Below are 24,505 nucleotides of genomic sequence, written 5' to 3'. Positions count from 1 at the left end.
AAAAAACTACACAATAAAAAATACTTCATGTCCAAAGTATTATACATAGAAATTTCAAAATATTTATAAACCTATTGAATCTTGTAAATTAATATCTTAAATAATTTCTTAAAATTTAATAAACATAAATTATATCACTAAAAATAATCAAAATCCTCTCCATCATTATTACTTTATCTAATTTTAAATTCATACTAAACAAATAATTTATTAAAAATTTACACATCAATAATAAATAGTTCAAAATTCATTCAAAAAATTAAAAAATATAATATTATAAATAATATCATTTCAAAATTCATTCAAAAAATTAAAAAATATAATATTATAAATAATATCATTTCAAATTTTATATGTATAATTATTTAAATAAAAACCGATGTAAATGTAATGACTAATTTGATACATAAATATTATAAGGAATTCTTGTGAAGGAAATGACATCATTGACTCAAGTGATTACATACAAAAATTTATTGAAGCATTTGACAAACACATTTGATAGAGGTTAAAGCATAGTTCTACAACCAAGGTGAATCATGGAGAGGAGTTATGACACGCTTGACCGCCAAATAATTTTTAAGAACATCGTGAATCTCTACCGATACCACTCATCTTGTACCCTCCAAACGGAGCATCAGGATAAAATGCGTAGTAGCAGTTGACCCAAATCACTCCTGCTCGAATAGATCTCGAAAGCCTATTGACTGTATCTATATTCTTCGACACAATTCCAGCAGCTAAACCATACATTGTTTTATTGCCCAGTTCTATGGCTTCTTCAATGGTCCTGCAAATATTATCGTAAAGTTGTAAAAAACAATTAAGTGTGACAGGAATCATAACAGAGAATAGATAGTGTAATTTAATAATTAATAATTTTTTTATTTAGATTTCAAACTTCCGTAAACTTGAAAATGGACATGACTGGTCCAAATATTTCTTCTTTCCCAATCTTCATGTCCTCCTGATACATCAACGCAATAAAGAAATCCACCATAAAACATTAGGAAATTTTATTATCCATGAGTATCCCACATGCTTTTTCTATATATGGTTTTAAAAGTGTTGTCAAAGTAAAAAATTATGGCATCTAGCTGTATGGTGTTCAGTGGGAGAACCTGCACAACGGAGAAAATGGTTGGTTCGATGTAAAATCCTTTCTCACCCACGCGATTACCGCCTGTCAATAGTTTTGCTCCCTCTCGCTTCCCATGCTCTATGTATTCCAATATTTTCTCAAATTGTGTCTTGTCAATCTGCTCATAAAGGGAAGAGTATTTACATGAATATTCGGTATACACATTTTTATAATTAGAGTGCTTCTATCCATTCAAATTTCTCTTCTTCAATTTATTTAGCAAAAATAATAAAAAGTTATATTTGTGATTTTGGAAAAATGAATTTTTTTTTTAAAAGTGAGATCTATATATATATATATATATATTTTTTTTTTTTCTCCGTAAAGCTAACTCTATTAAAAAAAACCAAAAATATTTACAACGAGGCCTTGCCTCAACAGTTATCACTGAAGTACATCATAAAATTCTAAACTGCCCCAGATTTGGGGAAACCAGTTTGATAGGGAAAACCGTACATAACACCAGTGTTCAAGTTTAAGACAAAAACCAGAGGAGGATTCAGCACAGGACCACATGTAGCTATATCAAAATGACAAAACCAGTTATTGATCATATAAACAGCGAAAACAACACGTGAATAGACCAAACCCGTCAGCAGTAGACTTCTGAGCTGGCGCCTAGGTGGCCACCTATGCCACGCGGCGTCAGTTGTTGTCAACCTGGTCCGGTGGCTCCTCGACGATGGGGCAGGCATACTGGTCCCAATCTTCTTCCTTCTCCTCCATGTCGCCCTTCTCCACGCCACCTGAAAGCTTACTAGCATGATGGGCTACCGCTCGAGCTGTCAGCAAACTCCATCCTGATTGAAGCTTCTGCTGCTTTGCCACCTCCATGCGGAATGTCGCCAGCTTGCACACCTTCCCCATGCAGACTGCCATGTCTAACGCCCCTGTGACCACGACCCTCTCCTTGATTTCTCTCCTCCTGAGAGGGCGCAACCGAATTTCTTGCCTGAGCACTGTTCTGCTCATTATCCTCGGAGAAAACTATGGTTACATTTGTTGTAATGATGGACCTGTTCAGGCTACTCTGGAACCTGAACTGGGTCGAATGAGGGACGGAGCCTGAAAGCAGAGGGGAAATAGTAGTGTGGAGCCTGATATCACTGTGCGCGTCCATGGAGGCATGCTCTAGACCCTGACCACTGCACGTGTGGGGGTAGTTTCTGGGCAGAGACCTAGGAAAAGGCGAGAACTCATGAGAATGAGGAGAAGAGGCCCGAACAGGGCTCGGCACAGCAGGAGGCCGAGAGCTACCACCGCGGGTACCACCACTGCAACTTCTCACGTGGTGCCTAACCATATCAGCTAGATTTGTATGCAGAGCAGCAAGACATGGGGAAGGGGAGGAGAACAGGCTATGGATAGAGGGCTCCAGTGCCGGATTTATAGGACAATGCTTGGAGTGGGAATAATGGTGCCCATCTCCAAGGTCAATGCAACAAAGGAGCCAGCATCGGCTTCCAGTGACGGTTCTGTAACAAGAATTCTCGGCTTGAGGCAGACAGATGCAAAGAGAGGGAGGAAAAGCAGAGGGTTTGAGAGGCTCCATATTGTTTCCATCAACGACCAAGTCTCGGCCAGAGGTGCCATTTAATGCAGCTCGTAGGCTTACATGCGTTCGCCTTCAGTGAGCATTGAGCAGTGCGTTGCCCATCGTCTGGCATGTCCGATTGCCAGCGGCCATTAATGTTCTTGGAGAACACCCACATCCGGGTGCGGTGCTTCCTCCTGAGCCATTTCATTCTTTACCAATTCCTGATAATCCATCATCTGTTGTTCAGTGGCTAGAGTAGAGAGTGTACCTGTATGGAGATCTTTTCTGCTTTCCACTCCTATATTTGCCAATAGGTCAGCTACTTTGTTTCCCTCCCGTCGTACATGCTTGAGACTGATCGCTTTGTGGGAGGATAGCCAGATTTCGATAAGCTTTAGTCTACTCTCCATTCTCCAGCTGTTGCTCACCTTACCTGAGGTTGTTCCCTGCAGCATTTTGGTGACCATATTTATGAGAATTTGCGAACCTCCCTCTATAACCAGTGGGAATATACCCTGTTTTTGGGCTATAATGAGTCCCTGCCATAATCCTTCTAACTTTGCCGAGTTGTTGGTGTCCCATCTAGTTGAGCCTAAGTAGGTTAGAATAGGAGTTCCTTTATGATTTCTGAAAATTCCTCCAAATCCAGCCTTTCCTAGATTTCCTTTCGAGGCTCCATCGAAGTTAAGCTAGAACATGTTACAGGGAGGAGGAATCAACTTATCTAGTGTCCTACTTCTTGCTTGAGTTTTTCCTTTGATTGTCCTTTCTTGGTTCCACTGCAGATTCCAATTTGCCCATATGGTTTGTTCCAACGGGAGAGAGGGAAAGTCTTCCTCAGACCATGTTTGAAGAATCAGAGGTTCCCTGATATTTTGACATACTATATTCCATAGAGATTCCAAGGGCATAGATTGGTCCTTGAAGATTCGTCAGTTTCTTTCCTTCCATAATGACGACATGAGAAAACCCGGTATAAGCTTCCATAAGGAGTTCAACAGCTTGCTTTTGAATGGGTTCTTTGCCCAGTTGCGAACAGTGGAAACTAGATCTCCTTGTGTCCTTCCATCCTTTTGGCATCTAAATCTGATCTTTTCCCAGAGCTTGTACGCTAATGGACAAGAGTTCATAAGATGCTAAGAGGTTTCCTCTTCTTGCTTGTAGTTGGGACAGATGGAGGGGCCGTGGAAGCTTCTCTTCCTAAGATTGTCCCAAGTAAGGATTTTATTGTGACATAAGAGCCAAAGAAAGGTCGAGACATTCGGCCAAATCTTGGGGTCCTTGACAGTGTGTTCCTTCATGATGATGTGATAGGCCTCCCTAGTTGTGAAGGTTCCTTTTTCTTCATAGCCCCATCTAAGAATATCCTTTTCCTCTGAGTATTGTATTTTCCTCTTTGCTAATTCAGTACTAAGAATCTGTTGAGCTAAGTCCGTTCCCTGTCTTATTATGTGGTCCACGCTACACCATTGCCTGTGCCCTTGCAATGTAGAAGGAAGCCAGAAGTGCTTGACAGTGTTATAGGTTTGCATTGCCTCCTCCGGGATTTGATGAGGTAAGATCAAATCCTTTAGTTTGGGTTGCTGCTGCCAAGAGTCGTCCCAGAACCTTGCTGTATTTCCGTCCTTCACTTCCCAGAAGTTGTGCTACTGAATTAAGAGCTTGTGTTGCTTGGCTGCATTCCAGATTAGAGAACCTGGGTTGACTTCTGAAATTCGGATTAATTCTTTGGTGGGTCGACTGTTGGCATACTTTGCAGTCCATAGGGATGCCCAAGGGGTGGATGGCATAGAAAGCCATCTCCACCAAATGCGGGCACCCATAACCATATTGTTGTGGTAAGGATCCCGCAGACCCATTCCACCAGCAAGCTTTGGCCGTCAAACTGTGTCCCAATTGACTAGAGCCCATTTGCGTTTTTGATCGGAGTTGCTCCACAGGAAGGATCTTTGAAGGCGTTTGATCTCTTTGAGAACCCATTTGAGTGCTGTTAGGATCGAGAAGAGATACAGCGGCATGGATTACAAAACCTCCTTGATTAAGACAAGGCGACTGGCCATATTGAGAGCCCGATGAGTCCAGGAAGATAATCGAGCCTCCAGTTTTTCTGAGAGCATTATCCAGGACGAATGTTTCAAAGATGAGTCAGTCAAAGGAGCACCAAGATATTTGGAAGGGAGAGCAACGATTGAGAATCCAAGAATACGAGCTATAGAAGCTTGGGTGACAGCTGGTGTATGAGAAAAGAAGATTTGAGATTTGGCCTTGTTTATCTTTGCTCCAGAGGCCTCCGAAAAGTCCGTCAATAGTAAATTGAATTGTCGAGCTTCCTGGACTGAAGGGTGACCAAAAAGCATATTGTCGTCCACAAATTGCTTATGAGTGAAGGTAGGAGAGTTAGGAAATGACAGGCCTCTTAGCTTCTGGGACAACAGAGCAACTTTAATGCTGCGGCCAAGACCTTCTGCCATTAACACAAAGAGGAAGGGGGAAAGGGGGTCCCCCTGTCTAATACCCCAGGAAGGCTGGAAAGGTGATGAGGGGATACCATTGATCAATATAGAGAAGAAAGAGGAAGAGATGAGACTCATGACCCGGCGAATCCAAATTGGGAAGAAACCAAAGGCAGATAGGGTCTTTTGAATGTACATCCAACTTAAACTATCAAAGGCTTTTGAGGGGTCGATTTTAAGTAGCATACCTGATTTTTTGGAGTGCTTCAGGGAGTGGATTATTTCATGAATTAGGATTATGCTGTCTGTAATCTGCCTGCCTTCTACATATCCTGACTGCTCCGGCGAAATTAGAAGTGGTAGCAGCGATTTGAGTCTTGATGCTACGATTTTGGACACTATCTTGTAGATGACGTTGCACAGGGCGATGGGCCAAAATTTATCACAGGTGCTAGATTGAGCTTCCTTTGGGATAAGGGCTATAAATGTGGCATTCATAGCCGGAAGCATCCATCTCATGGTTCTTGATTCTTCAACAATCTGCCAGACTTCCAATTTAATTAGCTCCTAGAAATTATGGAAAAAATTGGAGGTAAATCCATCCAACCTCAGCGCCTTGCCTTCTTTCAGTTGGGGAACTGCATTTTCCACTTATTGTAAGTCGACCGGCCTGAGTAAGAGCTGGTTGTGCTTCTCTGTGATGAGTTTGGGGATGTTCTCTGTGATTTTTCCTATAGCTTGCATTTTTTCCACCTGTGGTTCTTGATGAGCTCGCTTAAGGTAGTTGAGAAGTTCGAGCTCGATTTCTTCATGTTTTTCCACTTTTACCCCCTACTCGTTTTGGATGTGAGTAATATTGTTATTCATTCGGCGCTGAATATTGGAAAGGTGAAAAAATTTGGTATTTTTTTCTCCTTCCTTAAGCCACCTGATTCTCGATTTTTGCCTCCAGAGCATTTCTTCTTGTTTGGCCCTCTCTGAGATTTGAGTTTCAAGAGACTTTTCCTGTTCCAAAAGTTCCTCTGATCTTCCCTCTGTGATGATCTTTTGCTGCAACTGTTTCATATCTTGATCTAGAGCAGTCTGAGCCTGGAAAATGTTTCCAAATGAAGAATGGTTCCATTGTTTAATTTTACTCTTGAGGTATTTAAGTTTATGCTGAAATTTGAACATGCTTGGACCATTTGGCGAAGAGAAGTTGGTCCATTCTGAATTTACCAGATTGAAAAAGTCCGAATGTGTCATCCAAAAAGCCTCTAATCGAAACGGCCTACAGGTAGCATTGCCTGGTCGAGACCATTGGAGAGAAATTGGCCAATGGTCTAAGCCTATCAACGGCAGGATTGAAGCTGAAAGGTCTCCCCCTATGTGGATTGCGTTGTCAGAGATTAGGAATCTGTCCAGGTAAGACTCAATGTGGTGCGAACCAACTCTTTTGTTATTCCAGGTAAAAAGGCCATTGTTGAATGGCATGTCAATAAGCCAATTGCTTTGAATGTAATCTTTTAGATTTTTACTTTCCTTGTCCAGCTTGTTTCTTCCTCCCCGCTTTTCCTCCATCTTGGTTATCATGTTGAATTTGCCTCTAGTAATCCAGAGCAGATGAGACCGATCAGTATTGATTGAGGAAAGGGTATTCAGAAGTTCTACCTTATGCATAGCTTCCTAGGGAAAATATACATTGGTTATGTGACCATGTATATTAGTTCCTGTAATGTGGAAAGTAGCTTGAAGGAAATGCTTGTTTGCATGGATGTTGTTGAGGTCGATTGTGTGTGCATCCCACATGATTGCTAAGCCTCCTAAGGCACCGGAGGCATCTACTGTTGCTGCTATACTACCTGGCCAGAATTTTGCAGCAATTCAGTCTAGAGAGATGGAGTTGCATTTAGTTTCCTGCAGAAAGAGAATTTGGGGCTTCTCTTGCTTTATCATGTTCTTAATCAGTCTGCTTTTCCCAGGGCTATTGAGCCCCCTAATGTTCCATGAGATTAGCTTCATGATGGAAGGTTGGAGAGAGAGTTGTAATACTTTGTAAGCTTGGAGTACCTGCCTGACTCCACTAGCATTTCCCTAATGCGGATGGTGCGTTGAAGATTTGTTTTCCTGCCTCTCTTTTTGTTATCTTTGATTATGCTTTTCCCATCCCAAAGACCTCTAGTTTGAATACCTAGGGATTTTTGCCTTTGAGCTCTGGATAGAATTACTTCCAGATTCTCCAACTGTCGCTCTGGGATTTTATCATAATTTTTTGTTCTGCATGCCTGCTCTAAACCAAGAATGTCCAAATCCCCAATGTCTATGCTTTCTGGTTCTTCTTCCATATGTTGTGTGTCACTTATGTCTTCTGTTGTTTCTGTTGCCCTGGAAACGTCGGGTTGCGAGTTGTCTGCCTCCATTCCTTGCGAGTGCCAGGTTGGGATTGTGTGTGTAGCCGTAGAGGAAGGATCTGTGAGCAATGGTTCTTTTGGTATTCTTTTGGGGTCAGAATGTGCAGGTTGTTTGTTCATCATGGGATCCTTCTCAGATGGGTCAAGGGACTTAGGGTTGTGTACCTCTTGTCGGGCTAGCACTTCAAAATTGTTGCTCGTAGAGGGTTTTGATGAACTGGCTTGAGGCTTCTTAGGGATTGTAGTAGGTTTCTTATGATTTTTCCTACAATTGGCAACTTTAGTGAAGCCAGTCAGATCCGGCTCCTCAGGGGCAGTGGTATTCAAGGGTTTCTGGTTTAGAGGATAGTCTTGAAACAGGTGACCCAGTGCATGGCATCTCCTGCATCTGAACGACACATGTTCATAATCAATTAATTGAACCCATTCAACATCGTCGTGAAAAATACTTACCGCATTCGGAAGTGCCTTGCTAAGGTGCATGTAAACGCAAATGCGGGCGAAGGAGGTGTATCTTCAGAGTTTTTTTTCCTCTGCCATTTTGAAAAATTGACTGAGACCATTTCCTATGGTTTGTAGCGTCTCTTCGTCCAAGTGTTCCATTGGGAGAGAGTAGAGACGAATCCAGACTGGCGCCCAGCTGAGATCTTCTTTGTCTAGATTAAAGCGCTCCACCCATCCTGTAAGGACCTGCAGTCCTTATGCGCGTGCTCCGGCTTGAAGTGCGAGCTCAACCTTAGCATGCAAAGGCATTATGTTATAATGAAGTGTGTAGAAGGGAAGAGCGACAAGTTTTATATGTGTGGAGGCATGGGTTAAGACTTATGGAAGCCGACCTACGAACATGAGCAAGGCTGACACATGTTAGAGGCATTTGCAATGGAGTAGGGGTGTTGGGCAAGTCGGCTAGGCAGCCAAGACTTCGCCCTAACATTGGTATATATTGATGATGCGTGGAGATCATTTGGACAATCAATCATCGCTCAACAACTTCGCTCATGTGAAGAAGTGCGCAGATACAAGGTGTGGACGTAGCAAAGAAGGAAGGCGCAGTTTGGAGATGCACCCGTTCTTGGGCAAGGCCGCACGGAGGTAAAACGCATATCTTGGTTTTGGGTGAAGGGCGCAGTAGGGTCACCCGCCGGTTGGAGTGTAGGGCGTGCACGGATGTGTGGCGCCCAGGTTGTGCGAAGGAGCGCCCGATGATGAAACGAAGGGTGAGTGCCTATTTGTGCAACGACTTGGCATGGGTTCTTGGGTGACTTGGGTGAGCATCCGCCCGTCATGTAAGTGTGCATGGTGAAGACAAGATTTGGTTGAGAAGTGCGGAGGACAGCTCGTGTGAGGGTGCGCCCACCCGCCTTGGGCAAGGAAATCTTGGTTATCGCACGGAGGTGTGACAAGGTTGAAAAATTGGATAAGTATGAAACTTGGTGTTTCCCAAGTATACTTGTAAGCTTGTAACATTGAAGATTGTATAATATATTATTCGGGCAGACTCATTGTTCACGGAGTTGCCCCTCCCTTTATACTTTGCAATTGTGTTCTCATTTATAATTGGTGATGATAATGAATGTGTATGGGTGTTCATTGGTATAAAGGAAACATTAATAATACTTGGTTGCGAAACACAAACTAAGTAGGAAAGTGGATAGGCGTAGTCCACGAACATAAGTATTAGTGAAAAGAAAGTGTTCGGTGGTGCCGCACCTCACCAAGCGTGGTTGAAAGACTACCGCCAGGTTGGGGGTGTGACAGGTGGTATCAGAGCAAGGTTGCTCATGACGAAGTGCAAGTGATATGCACTTGACAATTGGTGTTTGAGCAGGGTTGCTCGTGATAGGTACTTGCAGGTGAAGGAAGCTTATTTCACATACAAGTGGAACAAGAGTTGGTTCATGTTTGCAGGGAACTTAGAGAACGCTGAAAGGCAAAGATGGTGGATGAACCTATGGCAGGTGAATCTAGCCATAATGCAGGTGAAGTCTTCCGGTACAAAGTGTTGGAACATATGGGTCGATGGAGTTCTAACTGGGTTTTGATGAACGCTGAGAACATGAGGATTCGGGAAAGATGTTTGGAACTAAGGAGGGAACTTGAAGAACTCAAGATCCAATGCGGAAGTACGACAGATGTTGAACTCAAGGAACTTGATGAAGAGATCCGATGAAGTGGTCTTGGTCTTCAAGAGCTCTTGGATGAAAGAGCCGAGTTAAGGAAGAAAAGTGCCATGGTGGAAGTCGAAATCAAGCAAGTTGAGGAAGAGATAAAGAAGAGGCTTCTTGGTAAGAAGATTGTTGTAATTGAGCAGGAAGAGCTCGACTACATTGATAGGCTGGGAACTCACTACTGAGACAATCCAGAGGATGTTCGGAAGCTTAGTTCCATGAAAGTAGTCAATGGACACTTGGTTGGTGCACTTGAGCAGAATGCTATGGAGGATAAGCTTGAAGGGAGTCAAGCTAGACTAGGATCGGGTTGCTTAGAAGAGCCAAGCAAGGAAGTGAAGTACCTTAGGAGGAATTTCAAGTTGGAGCACAAGCCAATTGACACTTCTGAGGCCGAATTCTTGAAGAAGGTTGTTGATGTGAGACGCAAGATAAAGCGGACAGAAGGAGGTGATTCCTTGAAGCTGAGTTTTGTGCAGGTGACCGTGAAAGGCAAGAGATTTGCAGCTTTGGTGGATACGGGGGCTACTCATAGCTTCTTGTGCAAGAAGGCAGCAAAGTCTTTTGGGAAGAAAGCTAAAATGGGGAGGGAGTGGAGTGTTTTCAAAGCAGTCAACTCTACCATGAAAGTTGTTATTGGTGTAATGGAGAACACTCAGGTGAGAGTGGGATCGTGGTTTGGAAAGTTGGACTTGAGGATCGTGGACATGGATGATCATTCTATGGTGTTGGGGCAAGATTTTATGAGGCTTGCACAAGCCATACCGATGGTGGACCGGGACATTCTCTTGATCACAGCTGAAGGGAGAACCATGATGATTCCGATGAATAGAAGGAGTTGCTTGGGGTATAGACCGAGGATGAATTCTATGACTTTGTATCCCAAAGATCCAAATGTGAAGCATGAGGCTGTGGAGCAAAGAGGACTTGGGAGTATGACTCAAACAACGAAGGAAGGGAAGGTGATTGACTTCATTGCAAGAGTGAGGAAGAAGGAAGGAAGTGAGAGGACAATCTCACGAATTATGGAGCACTTGACAGAGACATCTTCTACTGATGATCTTCACAATGGAGTTGCAGAGGAAGGGAGTCCGAGTACTACTTCAAAAGTAGTGGTTGGAGAAGATTATGAAGGTAGAGATCTGGCTGGTATAGTGGATTTTTGCAGGTATGCTATGGGCATATATGACTTTCAGTTGATGAAGGACAAGCTAGGTGAGCTTGGGTGTACATGTGAGGAGATTGAGGCTGTGCACAGATACTTGAGGACACAACATCAATCTGATACATGGGTGGATGAGAGTCAGGGAGGAAACTTCCTGGCCCTCCTTTCTCTATAGACAACCTTGGAGATGGGTTGGTGTGGAGGCCTTGGTAGGGAGGAACCACATCAACTTAGCAAGGGGCCTTGGGAGAAGGCTTCTTTATGACAGATTGCAGACTTGGATGCAGATGGCCAGATGTTGGGATGGAGTCTACATGGGTTGGACACCATGGACAACTAGAGTCATGGACATCAGGTTGGAGACATGGAGCGTGACAGTTTTGCAGGGACATTATGCAAGAGCATGTGTAGAGGTGTCATCCATGGACATTCTATGGGGAATGTCGAAGCAAAGGATATTGTGCATATGTTGATGTGACATGGAGGTGTTTTATGATCCGATGGGGAGGTTGTACACTCCTTGTACAATAAGACGATGGACTGAATATGTTGTAGATGGGATGGAGTTTCCATGGACCTGAGCATGGGATTGAGAGCAGACTTTGATGAGTCCGAGATGTAGCAAAAGTCAGGGAAAGACTGATGGTGACATAAGGATGTGCATTCTTGTGGTTTGGGCGTATGGTTGGATTAGATACCCGACTAGCTTGAGTCATGGGGGGTACCAGTGTGCAGATGTGTGGCAAAATCAGTGGAGTATCTTGGCAAGCAGACTACATGGAGGGACGACACATGATGGAGATGTGGTTCTACATATGTTGCAAGGATGTTTGCAGTATGTGGAGGAGTTGATATCATGGATAAGACTGTTCGGATATGATGATCTTGATCTTGGTGGATGGCTACCAGGATGGTATGTTGTCGAGGATGACAACGACTTCAGGTGGAGGAGGATGTAAGGACTTGCAGTCCTTATGCACGTGCTCTGGCTTGAAGTGTGAGCTCGACCTTAGCACGCAAAGGCATTATGTTATAATGAAGTGCGTAGAAGGGAAGAGCGACAAGTTTTATATGCGTGGAGGCAGGGGTTAAAACTTATGGAGGCTGACCTATGAACATGAGCAAGGCCAACACATGTTAGAGGCGTTTGCGATGGAGTAGGGGCGTTGGGCAAGTCGGCTAGGAAGCCAAGACTTCGCCCTACCATTGGTATATATTGATGATGCGTGGAGATCATTTGGACAATCACTCATCGCTCAACAACTTCGCTCATGTGAAGAAGTGCGCAGATACAACGTGTGGACGCAGCAAAGAAGGAAGGCACAGTTTGGAGATGCGCTCGTTCTTGGGCAAGGCCGCACGGAGGTAAAACACATATCTTGCTTTTGGGTGAAGGGCGCGGCAGGGTCGCCCGCTAGTTGGAGTGTAGGGCGTGCATGGGTGTGTGGCGCCCGGGTTGTGCGAAGGAGCGCCCAAAGGTGAAACGAAGGGTGAGTGTTGATTTGTGCAACGACTTGGCACGGGTTCTTGGGTGACTCGGGTGAGCGCCCGCCCGTCGTGCAAGTGTGCACGGTGAAGACAAGATTCGATTGAGAAGTGCGGAGGACAGCTCGTGTGAGGGCGCGCCCGCTCGCCTTGGGCAAGGAAATCTTGGTTGTCGCATGGAGGTGTGACAAGGTTGTAAAATTGGCTAAGTATGAAACTTGGTGTTTCCCAAGTATACTTGTAAAGCTTGTAACATTGAAGATTGTATAATATATTATTCGGGCAGACTCATTGTTCAGGGAGTTTCCCCTCCCTTCATACTGTGCAATTGTGTTCTCGTTTATAATTGATGATGATAATGAATGTGTATGGGTGTTCATTGGTATAAAGGAAACATTAATAATACTTGGTTGCAAAACACAAACTAAGTAGGAAAGTGGTTAGGCGTAGTCCATGAACATAAGTATTGGTGAAAAGAAAGTGTTCGGTGGTGCCGCACCTCGCCAAGTATGGTTGAAAGACTACTGCCATGTTGGGGGCATGACACATCTCCTCAAGTATAGGCCAGCAACGTTGAAAAAATAGGGGCCGCCATCTACTACTCTGTTTCGGTTCTCCAAGCAGTTAACAATGGCCATGAAGAACCCTTTAGGTCCTAGCTGCAGCGTTATGTGTCCTTTCGCCTTCCATTTCGTTGCTATCCAGCCATGCAACACTTTCTTTGTTGGCCACATACCGATAAACTTGCCAATCAATGCATGATCTCTCATGTACTCGATCTGGGCATTGATCCAATGACTCGGGAGCTCTATTTTCGGGCGTTCAGCAGCAACCAGTCTACAAGTGTTTGAGGTAACCTGGGGGTTCTCCCTGTCATTCTTCTTGGCATCTTGTGGATCTATCTTCTCTGTCTCCATTTTGATCAGATGAACTAGTTCCCTCCTCACGCCTCTGAGGAGAATCATTTGCGTTGGGGGGAGGCGAAGGGTCCTCCCCTTGGTGGGTATTCATGTTCCTCGCGCTGCCTCTTTTCGTATGCTACGTTTCGTATTGCTGATGGTATGACAGTATTGCAAAAGGCTGCTCAGGTCTATCGTTGTAGGTTCTGCAGAAACCCTAAGTCGCCATTCCCTCAGACACACTCGATCATAATTATTAATAATTGATCAAATCTTCTCATATTGACAACACTACAAGCTAAGCATTGTTGTTAGTTGTGAGATGTATACATATTGGATAAATAGTAAAGTGGTATTTTTATGTGGATTGTAGATTTGAAGAATATTTTGGAATTTGAAAATTAAAAAAAAATTAAACAATTTCAAATATTTAAATATTGCATAAAATTAATATTCTCTAATCTGAAGATCCAGAATGGTCAGAATTAAACAATTGACCTAGCTCTCAACAATAAATTTCCTAGATATTTCTGAAATCTACAATCTACATAAATTCAGCATTACATAACTATATTACAGTAAGGCTTCTAGCAATGAGTTTCTTAAATATTCCCGGAATTTGCAATTAACATAAATTCAACATTGCATAACTATACTACAGTAGGCTTTCAGAGAGTATGGAATTCATTTGGGGAATTACAAATTCAAATTTCAAAGGAAAAGATGTCGAATTTCAACCAATATTGTAACCCATATTGAGATGAATACAGTTCTAAAAATGGCAGTCCCTTACAGAAAATTGCGGATATAATTGCACAGATAAACATAAACTTACCTGAGGACCATGCTCAACTTCTGGGTTGAAAGGATCGCCTACCACCTGCTTCTTCGCTCTTTCCACTACTCTCTTCACAAATTTATCGTGGATGCCCTCTTGAACATATTCCCGGGATCCTGCTAAGCATACTTGTCCCTGCCATCCAAATGAAATAGCAATTGGTTTGAATAATGGAAGAATTTTTTTTTTTAGTAATTTTTAAGTATATAAAGTTTTGGTCAAGATCAGATTACTACGGATTTAGATCAGGACTAAATCTCCCCACTTAGCTATTTACTTAATTATAATAAAAACATTGGCAATGACTACTTTGAGCTTACCATGTTATAAAATATCGCAGTGACTGCTTTGAGCTTACCATGTGATAAAATATGGCAGTGTGGGCAAGATTCACGACCTCCTCAATATCAGCATCATCCATGATAATCAAAGGAGATTTTCCACCGAGTTCGAGAGTTACAGGTTTCAAGTTGCTCTGGGCAGCGGCCACCATGATAGCCCGACCTATATCAGTAGACCCTGTAAAGGCAACCTACACACAAACAAATACTTCTTTACCAATATTGCTTCCATGGTACCTTGATGCTAAGAAAGATAAATAAGAAACATGATTACCTTGTCAATATCCATATGGCTGCTTATTGCAGCACCAGAAGTTTCTCCAAAACCAGTTATCACATTAAGAACACCAGGTGGAAGCCCTGCCTATGACAACAGCAAAACATTGACACATTGGCACGAAAACTTCTTGGGGATAAGAAATGATTTCTGAGTTCAACGGTGAATAGAAATTACAGACACATATTGACTTACCTCCCTGGCCAGATGTGCACAATAAAGTGCAGTTAGAGGAGTTTGTTCGGCAGGTTTGATAACTATAGTGCATCCACAAGCCAAAGCTGGAGAGATTTTGATGAAAAACACGACAAGTGGGAAGTTCCATGGTATAATCTGACCGACCACTCCAATAGGCTCATGCAAAGTATATGCCTGATATTGCCCTCCCATTTTTAATGTTTCGCCATGTATTTTATCAGCCGCTCCTGTACATGTCATGAAATTTATATATTGTAATTACATAGAAACCATTGTTAATTGCATTTCCAAAGCTGCGTAAGTCAATATAATATTTATTTATTATTGGACAGAGGGAGGTCCTGCGATGTTTATAATTGTGATAACTTAGAAGTTACAACCTTGGACAATGAACCATATTGACAAAACCCTCGTTAACGTACCACACGACACATTTTGTTTTATTGGTACAAGCTACACGAACAACACCTATTTCTTATTCTAGGGAATCAAGGTATTAGATAAATATATCTTAAAATGACAACAATCTAGTGACAATATTTAACTGTTATTTAAAGGAATCAAGGTGGCATTACAAACAAAAACAAACAAATAGGTTATATGAGATAAATTTTCTTAAATAGTTTATTGTAATAATTTGATTGGTACAAATAAAATTTATCTTTAAGAAATCAGATAAAGGAATTAAGGTGGTATTACAGATATTAAATATGTTAATGAGAAAAAAAAATAAATAGTTTATTGTATTAATTTGGTTGGTCCAAACAACATTTATCTTTATTTTAAGAAATGAGAAATTAAGATAGATAATTATATTATTGAGTCGAGAGGCTCATTTTACATGCCAGTGTGATGTGTAATGTCCATTGGTCATTGAAGTTGAAATTTTGCTCATGTGTGCCAAAATAAAAAAATAAAAAAATATAAAATAAAACTATACAAAACATTTAAATAATATCAACTCATAAAATAAAATTTGCACTTGAGGAAATTGGATTGCTCTAAACTCATATTAGATCCATATTTTAGATAGATCTATGCTAGTATATAAACATATCATAACATGATATTAAAACTAGAAATAGAAAAAAAAAAAAAACAGCAATCCACAAACACTTCATAACATGAATTCAAACTCTATAACAAAAAATAAAACTATACAAAACATTTAAATAATATCAACTCATAAAAAAAATTTGCACGTGAAGAAATTGGATCGCTCTAAACTCATATCAGATCCATATTTAAGATAGATCTGTGCTAGTATATAAACATATCATAACATCGTATTAAAACTAGAAATAGAAAAAAAAACAACAATCCACAAACACATCATAGCATGAAATTCAAACTCTATAACCAAAAATAAAATTATTCAAAACATTTAAATAATATCAACTCATAAAAAAATTGGCACGTGAAGAAATTGGATGGCTCTAAACTCATATTAAATCCATATTTAAAATAAATCTATGCTAATATATAAAGATATCATAACATAATATTAAAACTAGAAATAAAATATAAAAAAAAAAACAATCCACAAACACATCATAACATGAAATTCAAACTCTATAATCAAAAATATAACATGAAATTCAAAATCTATAACAAAAATACAACATAATCCCTCCCGCATGGCTTTCCCTCCTTGACACCTACCACAAGATACATATAATATAATAGGAATTTTCAATCTTATACCTACCACAAGATACATATAAGATGTTGAGATTTTCTGTTTGTAGCAAAATAGGAAAAATCTCAGCTGATGACAACAATAGAATTCAGGTCCTAGATTAACTCCAGGTTGTTGGGAGGAAGTTAATGACTCCTATATTTGATGTGAGGGAGTTAATGAGGCTGTTAGATTTTCTATGCTATATAACAGGCAACCATTCGGATGGTTTGCTGAGAGGGTGAGAGTTTTATGTGGTTTTCATTATGTAATCTCCAATTTGATTAATAAATTCCTGATGCCTATGTTTGGTGGACGTAGCCCAGATTGGTTGGGTGAACCACGTTAAACTCTTGTGTTTATGTGCTTGATATTCTGCTGTGTGTTTATTTTGTTTGCTGTGCCTCTGGATTCCAACAATTGGTATCAGAGCATGTTGGAGGTGCTGCCTGGAGGAGCTGACTGGAGGCGCTGCGTGCGTGACTGCTGTGTATACCCTGTGCTGGTGCGGGCGTGAAGCAATCGCTGGTGCGCACTGTTTTGTTTTGCTGTTGGTGCGTGGAGAGCGTAGCAAGGGAGCAGACCTTTGCTGTTGGGAGCGCGGACTTGTGTTGACCGGAGCGCTGGTGGACCAAGGCGCTGGAGGTGATATGGTATTGCTGGTGCGTAAACCTGTTAATTGATTGCTGCCTGCCACGAGTCTGCTGGCGTGTGGGAACCTGTCGTGGAGCTGAACGGTGCGTGGAGCGTGCGTACCTGGTATGTTAAGCAATGAACGGAGCGTGGATACCTGGTATGTTAAGCAATTGCGTGGACCCTGTTTTAATTGCTGGTGCGCTGTTTTAATTGCGTGGAGCCTGAATTGTTTTGTTAAATCGCTGGTGCGTGGTTTATTACATGGCTGGTGCGTGTTAAAAGTACCAACTGACGTGGATTATAATGCTGGAATTGTGATTAACAGCATTCAAAGTTCTCGACTGATAGTTTTTCCCTGTAGTTTTGTCAAATGTGTGGAGAATGGTCGGTTCTAGAGTTTTGGTGGCCCAACGACAGCCTAAGTGTTAAAACCAGCACCATCGTGACAAACGTATCATTTATTGTAAGGCGTGTGTTAAACATGACTGAAATGGGTAGGATTGGAACGAAAAGGATTCTAAAGAAGTGCATAGGCAGAACTTTTTTTTTGTGAAGTGCAAACATAATTTTTTTTTGTTTTGTGTGAAGTGCAAAGGGCAGTTGTTTTTTTTAAGGCAAAAAAACAAAGGCATAAGCAATTTTTTTTTTTAATTGCTGGTTGGATATTGGAGATTATTGTGTTTTTTGTTGATAAAAATGGCGAAAACTCAAAGTGCCCGATTTGAAATTGAGAAATTTAATGGAAAGAATAATTTTGAGATCTGGAAGGTAAAGGTGCACGATCTGCTGGTTCAACAAGGTGTGGCGAAAGCACTATTGGGGAAAAACAAAAGGCCTCCTTCCATGACGGAGGATGAATGGGATGAGATGGACGATAGAGCTCTGAGCGCAATTCGGTTATGTCTGGCGGACGATGTTCTGTTCAACATTGTGTCAGAGAAAACTGCCGCAGGCTTGTGGTCGAAGCTTGAGAAGCTCTATATGACGAAATCTTTGACAAATCAGATTCTCCTGAAACGGCAGCTTTACGGTTTGTGGATGAAAGAAGGTACCTCGATTGCTGATCACCTGAATGTTTTTAATACCTTACTGGTGCAATTAGACAGTCTAGATGTGAAATTTGATTCAGAGGATAAGGCAATAACTCTATTATGTTCTTTGCTTGAATCCTGGGATCACTTTGTTACTTCCATAAGCTTTAGTACATCAGAAATTCTTGAGTTTGACGATGTTGTTGGAACCTTGTTGGCTGAAGAGACGAGGAAAAGGTCGAATGCAGACACCTCTACATCAGAGGTAATGATGACCAGAGGTCGCTCACGAGAGAGACACTCCGGGGGAAAGCATAGCAACTCTCGCTCAAAATCCAAAGGAAAGAAGCCAAAGGTGAAGTGCTGGCATTGTGGCAAGGCTGGACATCTTAAAAAGGATTGCTGGAAGCGAAAGCAGGCTGCTAAAGAAGGCTCTTCGACAGAAAAGAAGGAAGCCAACACCATAGATACAGGTTCAGTATCTGGTTCAAGTATGAGTGATGAGGTATTGTCTGTTAATGTTTCTAAACATGATCAACATTGGTTGTTAGATTCCGGGGCATCTAACCACATGTGTATACATAGAGATTGGTTTAAAACATATAGATCAGTTGATGATGGAGTCGTGTACATGGGTAATGATGTCACGTGCAGTATTGTTGGAATAGGAAGTGTACAACTACAAATGTTTGATGGCACAACCAAAATGTTAACTGATGTGAGGCATGTACCAGATTTAAGGAAAAAATTGATTTCATTAGGAGCACTTGATTCAAATGGATATAAAACTGTAATTCAAGGTGGAGTAATGAAAATTTACAAAGGCATCTTACTACTTATGAAAGCTAAGAAAGTAGGAAATCTATTTCAGTTAGAAGGTAGAACTGGGTCAGATCATGTGTCTGTGTCTGAACATGACAATAGTTCCATTCACTTATGGCATCAAAGATTGGGGCATATGAGTGAAAGAGGATTGAAAATTTTGGCTGACCGAAAGTTACTTCCTAATCTAAGATCTGGAAAATTGGATTTCTGTAAACATTGTCTGTTTGGTAAACAAAGTAAACAAAAGTTTAAAACAGGCAAACATACTAGTAAAGGCATACTTGATTATATCCATTCAGATGTTTGGGGTCCAACCCCTACAACGTCATATGGTGGTTCGTCTTATTTTGTATCATTCATTGATGACTTTTCTCGGAAAGTATGGGTCTACATGTTGAAAAAGAAGTCTTATGTTTTTACAGTTTTCAAGCAGTTTAGAGCATTGGTAGAAAACAGCACTGGTAGAACAATAAAGTGTTTAAGAACTGACAATGGTGGTGAGTTTACTTCCAAGGAGTTTGATAGCTATTGCAAGGATGCAGGGATTGAAAGACATAAGACAACGGTTTATACTCCTCAGCAGAATGGAGTTGCTGAACACATGAACAGGACTCTTCTAGAGAGAGCAAGGTGTATGCTGAGTAACGCCGGGTTGCAAAAGGAGTTGTGGATGGAAGCAGTGGCAACAGCTTGTTATGTGATAAACCGATCTCCATCAACGGCAATAGGCTGCAAGATTCCGCAAGAGGTATGGAAAGGACACCCTTGTGACTATTCTAAACTCAGAGTGTTTGGTTGTGATGCATATGCTCTAGTGCCTAAACATCAGCGAACTAAATTAGATCCGAAATCGAAAAGGTATGTCTTTCTTGGGTATGGTGATGGAACAAAGGGATATAGATTGTGGGTCCTACTACCCGCAAAATCATCATCAACAGAGATGTAAAGTTTGATGAATCCTCTCTTGTACAGTTAGATGTAAATAGTAGATTGAAACAGGATGATGTATCTGATTTCCAGCATATTCAGTTTGACAGCATTTCTAATGATAGTCATAACGACCATAGTACAGATTCTAGTCATGAACAGGTTTCAGAATTAGATTTTGAACAGGGTTCAGATGGAGGTCATGAACAGGTCTCAGATGGCGATCATGAAGAAGTTCCTACAGATGATAGACAGCCAATTGTGGAAGCACCAGAAACATTCTTAAGGAGGTCTACAAGGATCAAACGTCCTCCAAGAAGGTATGATGATCATGTTACTTCAGTTGCTTTGATCGCTAATGATGATGAACCTTTGTGTTATCAGGAAGCTGTAAAAGGTTCAAATAGTGACAAGTGGAAAGCAGCCATGAAGGACGAAATGATGGCCTTAAGTAAGAATGGTACATGGGATCTGGTTGAGCTTCCGAAAGGCAGGAAAATTGTGGGGTGTAAATGGGTTTTCAAGCTGAAACGGGGTGTGAATGATACGGAATATAGGTACAAAGCACGACTAGTTGCAAAAGGGTTTTCTCAGAAAGCTGGCTTAGACTTTCATGAGATATTTTCACCAGTGGTTAAAATTGTTTCAATTAGAATTGTGTTAGCATTAGTGGCTTTGTTTGATTTAGAGTTGCAGCAGTTAGATGTTAAGACTGCATTTCTACATGGTGACTTAGATGAGGAAATATATATGGAACAACCGGAAGGGTTTGTTCACCATTGCAATGAGAAATTTGTCTGCAGGCTCAAGAAGTCATTATATGGCCTGAAGCAGTCGCCTCGGCAGTGGTATAAGAAGTTTGATTCTTTCATGTTGAGTCAAAAATATGTAAGAAGTGAATATGATCATTGTGTTTACTTTAAGCAGTTAAATAATGGCATGTTCATTATCTTAGTGTTATATGTTGATGATATGCTTTTAGCAAGCAAAAGCATTGAAGAAATCAACAGGTTGAAGACTCAGATGGCAAGGACGTTTGATATGAAAGATCTAGGAGCGGCAAGACAGATTTTGGGCATGGAGATTTCCAGAGACAGGAGTAATGGTAAGTTGTGGCTATCACAACAGAAGTATGTTGAGAAAATACCTTTGAGGTTTGGTATGAATAATGTGAAGCCTGTTTCAGTCCCTTTAGCTTCCCATTTTAAGCTTTCTTCGAGTTTATGTCCTAATACAGATGAAGAAAAGGATTATATGTCTCGAATTCCATATGCCAATGTAGTAGGATGTTTAATGTATGCGATGGTTTGTACTCGACCAGATATTTCACATGCAGTTGGGGTTGTCAGCAGGTACATGGCAAATCCGGGTAAAGAACACTGGTAAGCAGTGAAATGGGTGCTTCGGTATTTGAGAGGCACAAGTAGTTATTGTATTTCTTACAATAAGAGTAGTGAATTTGTTTGCGGATATGTTGATTCCGATTTTGCAGGTGATTTGGATAAGAGAAGGTCAACTTCAGGGTACGTCTTTACTCTTGCAGGTGGAGCTATCAGCTGGATGTCAAAGCTACAGAATATTGTTGCTTTGTCCACTACTGAAGCAGAATACATTGCTGCTTCTCATGCTTGCAAAGAGGCAGTTTGGTTGAAAGGTTTGCTTGGTGAGTTTGGTAGGTTACAGGACAACATCAGGTTACTTTGTGATAGTCAAAGTGCAATACATTTGGCTAAGAATCCGGCTTATCATAGCAAATCAAAGCATATTCCAATCAAATATCATTTTGTAAGACAGGTTATCACTGAAAGGGGAGTTTCTCTTGAAAAGGTGCATACAAAGGAGAACTGTGCAGACATGTTCACGAAACCAGTTTTGTTGGAGAAGCTACGCTGGTGTTTGGCTTCTCTTGGCTTGCAGAAAAGATAAAATAATAATAACAGGGCATCAGGCGAATTGTTGTCAAGGTGGAGATTGTTGAGATTTTCTGTTTGTAGCAAAATAGGAAAAATCTCAGCTGATGACAACAATAGAATTCAGATCCTAGATTAACTCCAGGTTGTTGGGAGGGAGTTAATGCCTCCTATATTTGATGTGAGGGAGTTAATGAGCCTGTTAGATTTTCTATGCTATATAACAGGCAACCATTCGGATGGTTTGCTGAGAGGGTGAGAGTTTTATGTGGTTTTCATTATGTAATCTCCAATTTGATTAATAAATTCCTGATGCCTATGTTTGGTGGACGTAGCCCAGATTGGTTGAGTGAACCACGTTAAACTCTTGTGTTTATGTGCTTGATATTCTGCTGTGTGTTTATTTTGTTTGTTGTGCCTCTGGATTCCAACATAAGACTCAAAATTCCTTAATTGGAGCTATTTTAAGCACAGGTATCATGGAGTATTGATTGTTCAGTACCTGCATAGTATCTGAGAGTCTCGATACACCCCGGCAAATCGACTACACGAGCAAGGGTCAGTGGTTTTCCATTATCTAGGGTTTCAAGAGCAGCTAGTTCATCTATATGCTGCTCTACCAAATCTGCGTGCTTGTTCAGAAACCGACCCCTTTCCTACACACAAAAGGAAATTCTTGATCAGATCCAAATCACAAGGGAATCTATGTATGCACAAGGGTCTAAAAACTGATATTACATAGCCAGACATTCGAGGCCAAGGTCCATTATCAAAAGCCTCCCGGGCGGCCTTCACAGCCAAATCCACATCCTCCTTACACGTGTTATCAAATCTCCTGTTCGAGGATCCAAAGTTTCAAAAGTCTTCCCTGCACCACCAACACCTTGCACGCATTAATCGACAGAAATGTCGCCTCATCCTTGCACCCATTAATCCACAGATATGCCAAACTCCGAATATTTTAGCATTTAAGTTTTGACACAGTTGTTAAACATGTTTTAAATTATACATAGTTAAATAATCATGTTTCCTTCGGATACACAGTTTATATCTGTATCGAAAAAAAAAAAAAACAGCAAAAATTCAAAATATTTAGTTAGGATTGTTATTTTTTTCAAGAAATTTAACTGTGGGAGTGTTTAAATCATTTTTATAGTGGAAATAGATTTATTATTATCAAGAAATTTTCCATAATTTTTTAAAGTTAAACAAAAATTTATATTATTTAAAAAAATTGGTCTACTTAGAGTTTAGATTAGCAAGTTTGTATTGAAAAAATAACCCAGCAAAACTCAAAATATTTCATGATAACATATAAATACCTGAAATTGCATCCACAAATTCTCCATCGATGAAAAGTTTGGTGAATTTCACAGACACGATACCATTACCTACCCCATTATCTGAGCCGGCCATTCTTTCACGCAACTCCAATTTCTTGAATCCTTCAAGACTGCACACCATGCGTTATTAAAAATCATTAACATTGTAGTCAGAAACAGATCCACAGGAAAAGCCTTCCACCATAAACAATACCTTCAACAGGGGAAGCTCAGTAAGCTCAGACAGCTTACAGGATGTATTGATATCCTATTTATAGGAGTCTAATGACTGAGTGACAGAGCCAAGAATCAACTATGTACGTGGGATCGATGCACACATTCTCAATTTTACCTCCGTTACTTTCCACTCTCACCTGCAGACACTGTTAAATACGCTCCTTTTACCTCCGTTATTTTACAAAAGAAACTCTTATTTTATTTCAGTTACTTTTCTATTCACACTACCAGAGATTGTTGAATGTCATATGTGATTAATATAAATTTAATATGAAACTTGAAAGATCTAATTTCTTCACTGTGATAATGGACGAATCTCATTTAGCTCTGAACTGAACAAGTCAACCCTTCTTCACTGTGATAATGGACGAATCTCAATTAACTCTGAACTGAACGAGTCAAGCCTTAGAGAGATTGCGTGACGATCCTTTCGAGATTTTCAAATACATGTGATGTGTGACTTTCCATTTAATACTTGTGATGTGTAACCTTCCATTTTTAATATTATTTGTCAATTAATAATACTTCTTGATATCTCTGCAACGTTTTCTTGACAGCCACTCATACGTCTCCTGCGCTTGATTTATTAGACACGATGCTGAGTCAACAAAAACAAGATAATGAAATTCAAGTAACGAATTGTTTTATTTACTGGGCGACCGTGCTGGAGATTAACGTGTTCCGAATTAAATACAAATATCACTTGCAGTCTTCAAGGAAGGATTCAGTAAAAAAATTACTTCAAATACAATTTCTCTGCTTTTCCTTTTAAATTAATGTCTGAATAACGATTAAAATCGCTACCACAGCTCCTTCAAAGTCTACACATGAATAAGTAAGAGCAGCTCTGACCCCCTTAGTAATATTGTTATACACAAAAACAAAGACATGCTAGACGGAAATATGATAAGGTAGAAGTAGCTAGTAGCACGGTGATCAGTGAAATATATATATGTTGAATGAGTTTTTGGCAAGTGAGAATTTTGGGAATTTAGATAAGAGTGTGGGGAAGGGTTAGAGATTTTCTAAAATGTATGGGAAATTGGT

The 24,505-nt window shown here is 40.7% G+C and overlaps 1 pseudogene; it reads right to left on the bottom strand.

Moving 5' to 3' along the window:
• Positions 1 to 521: 521 nt before the first annotated feature.
• Positions 522 to 23,351, bottom strand: LOC149205742 (aldehyde dehydrogenase family 2 member C4-like; annotated as a pseudogene).
• Between the last annotated feature and the right edge of the window lie 1,154 nt (positions 23,352 to 24,505).

Source organism: Pinus tabuliformis, chromosome 1_2, assembly GCF_031772625.1.
Source record: "Pinus tabuliformis cultivar Carrire ecotype Pingquan chromosome 1_2, CPIR1, whole genome shotgun sequence".
Taxonomy (NCBI): domain Eukaryota; kingdom Viridiplantae; phylum Streptophyta; class Pinopsida; order Pinales; family Pinaceae; genus Pinus; species Pinus tabuliformis.
Note: the sequence above shows the minus strand (reverse complement) of the source record. Positions and strands in the feature narration are given on the sequence as shown.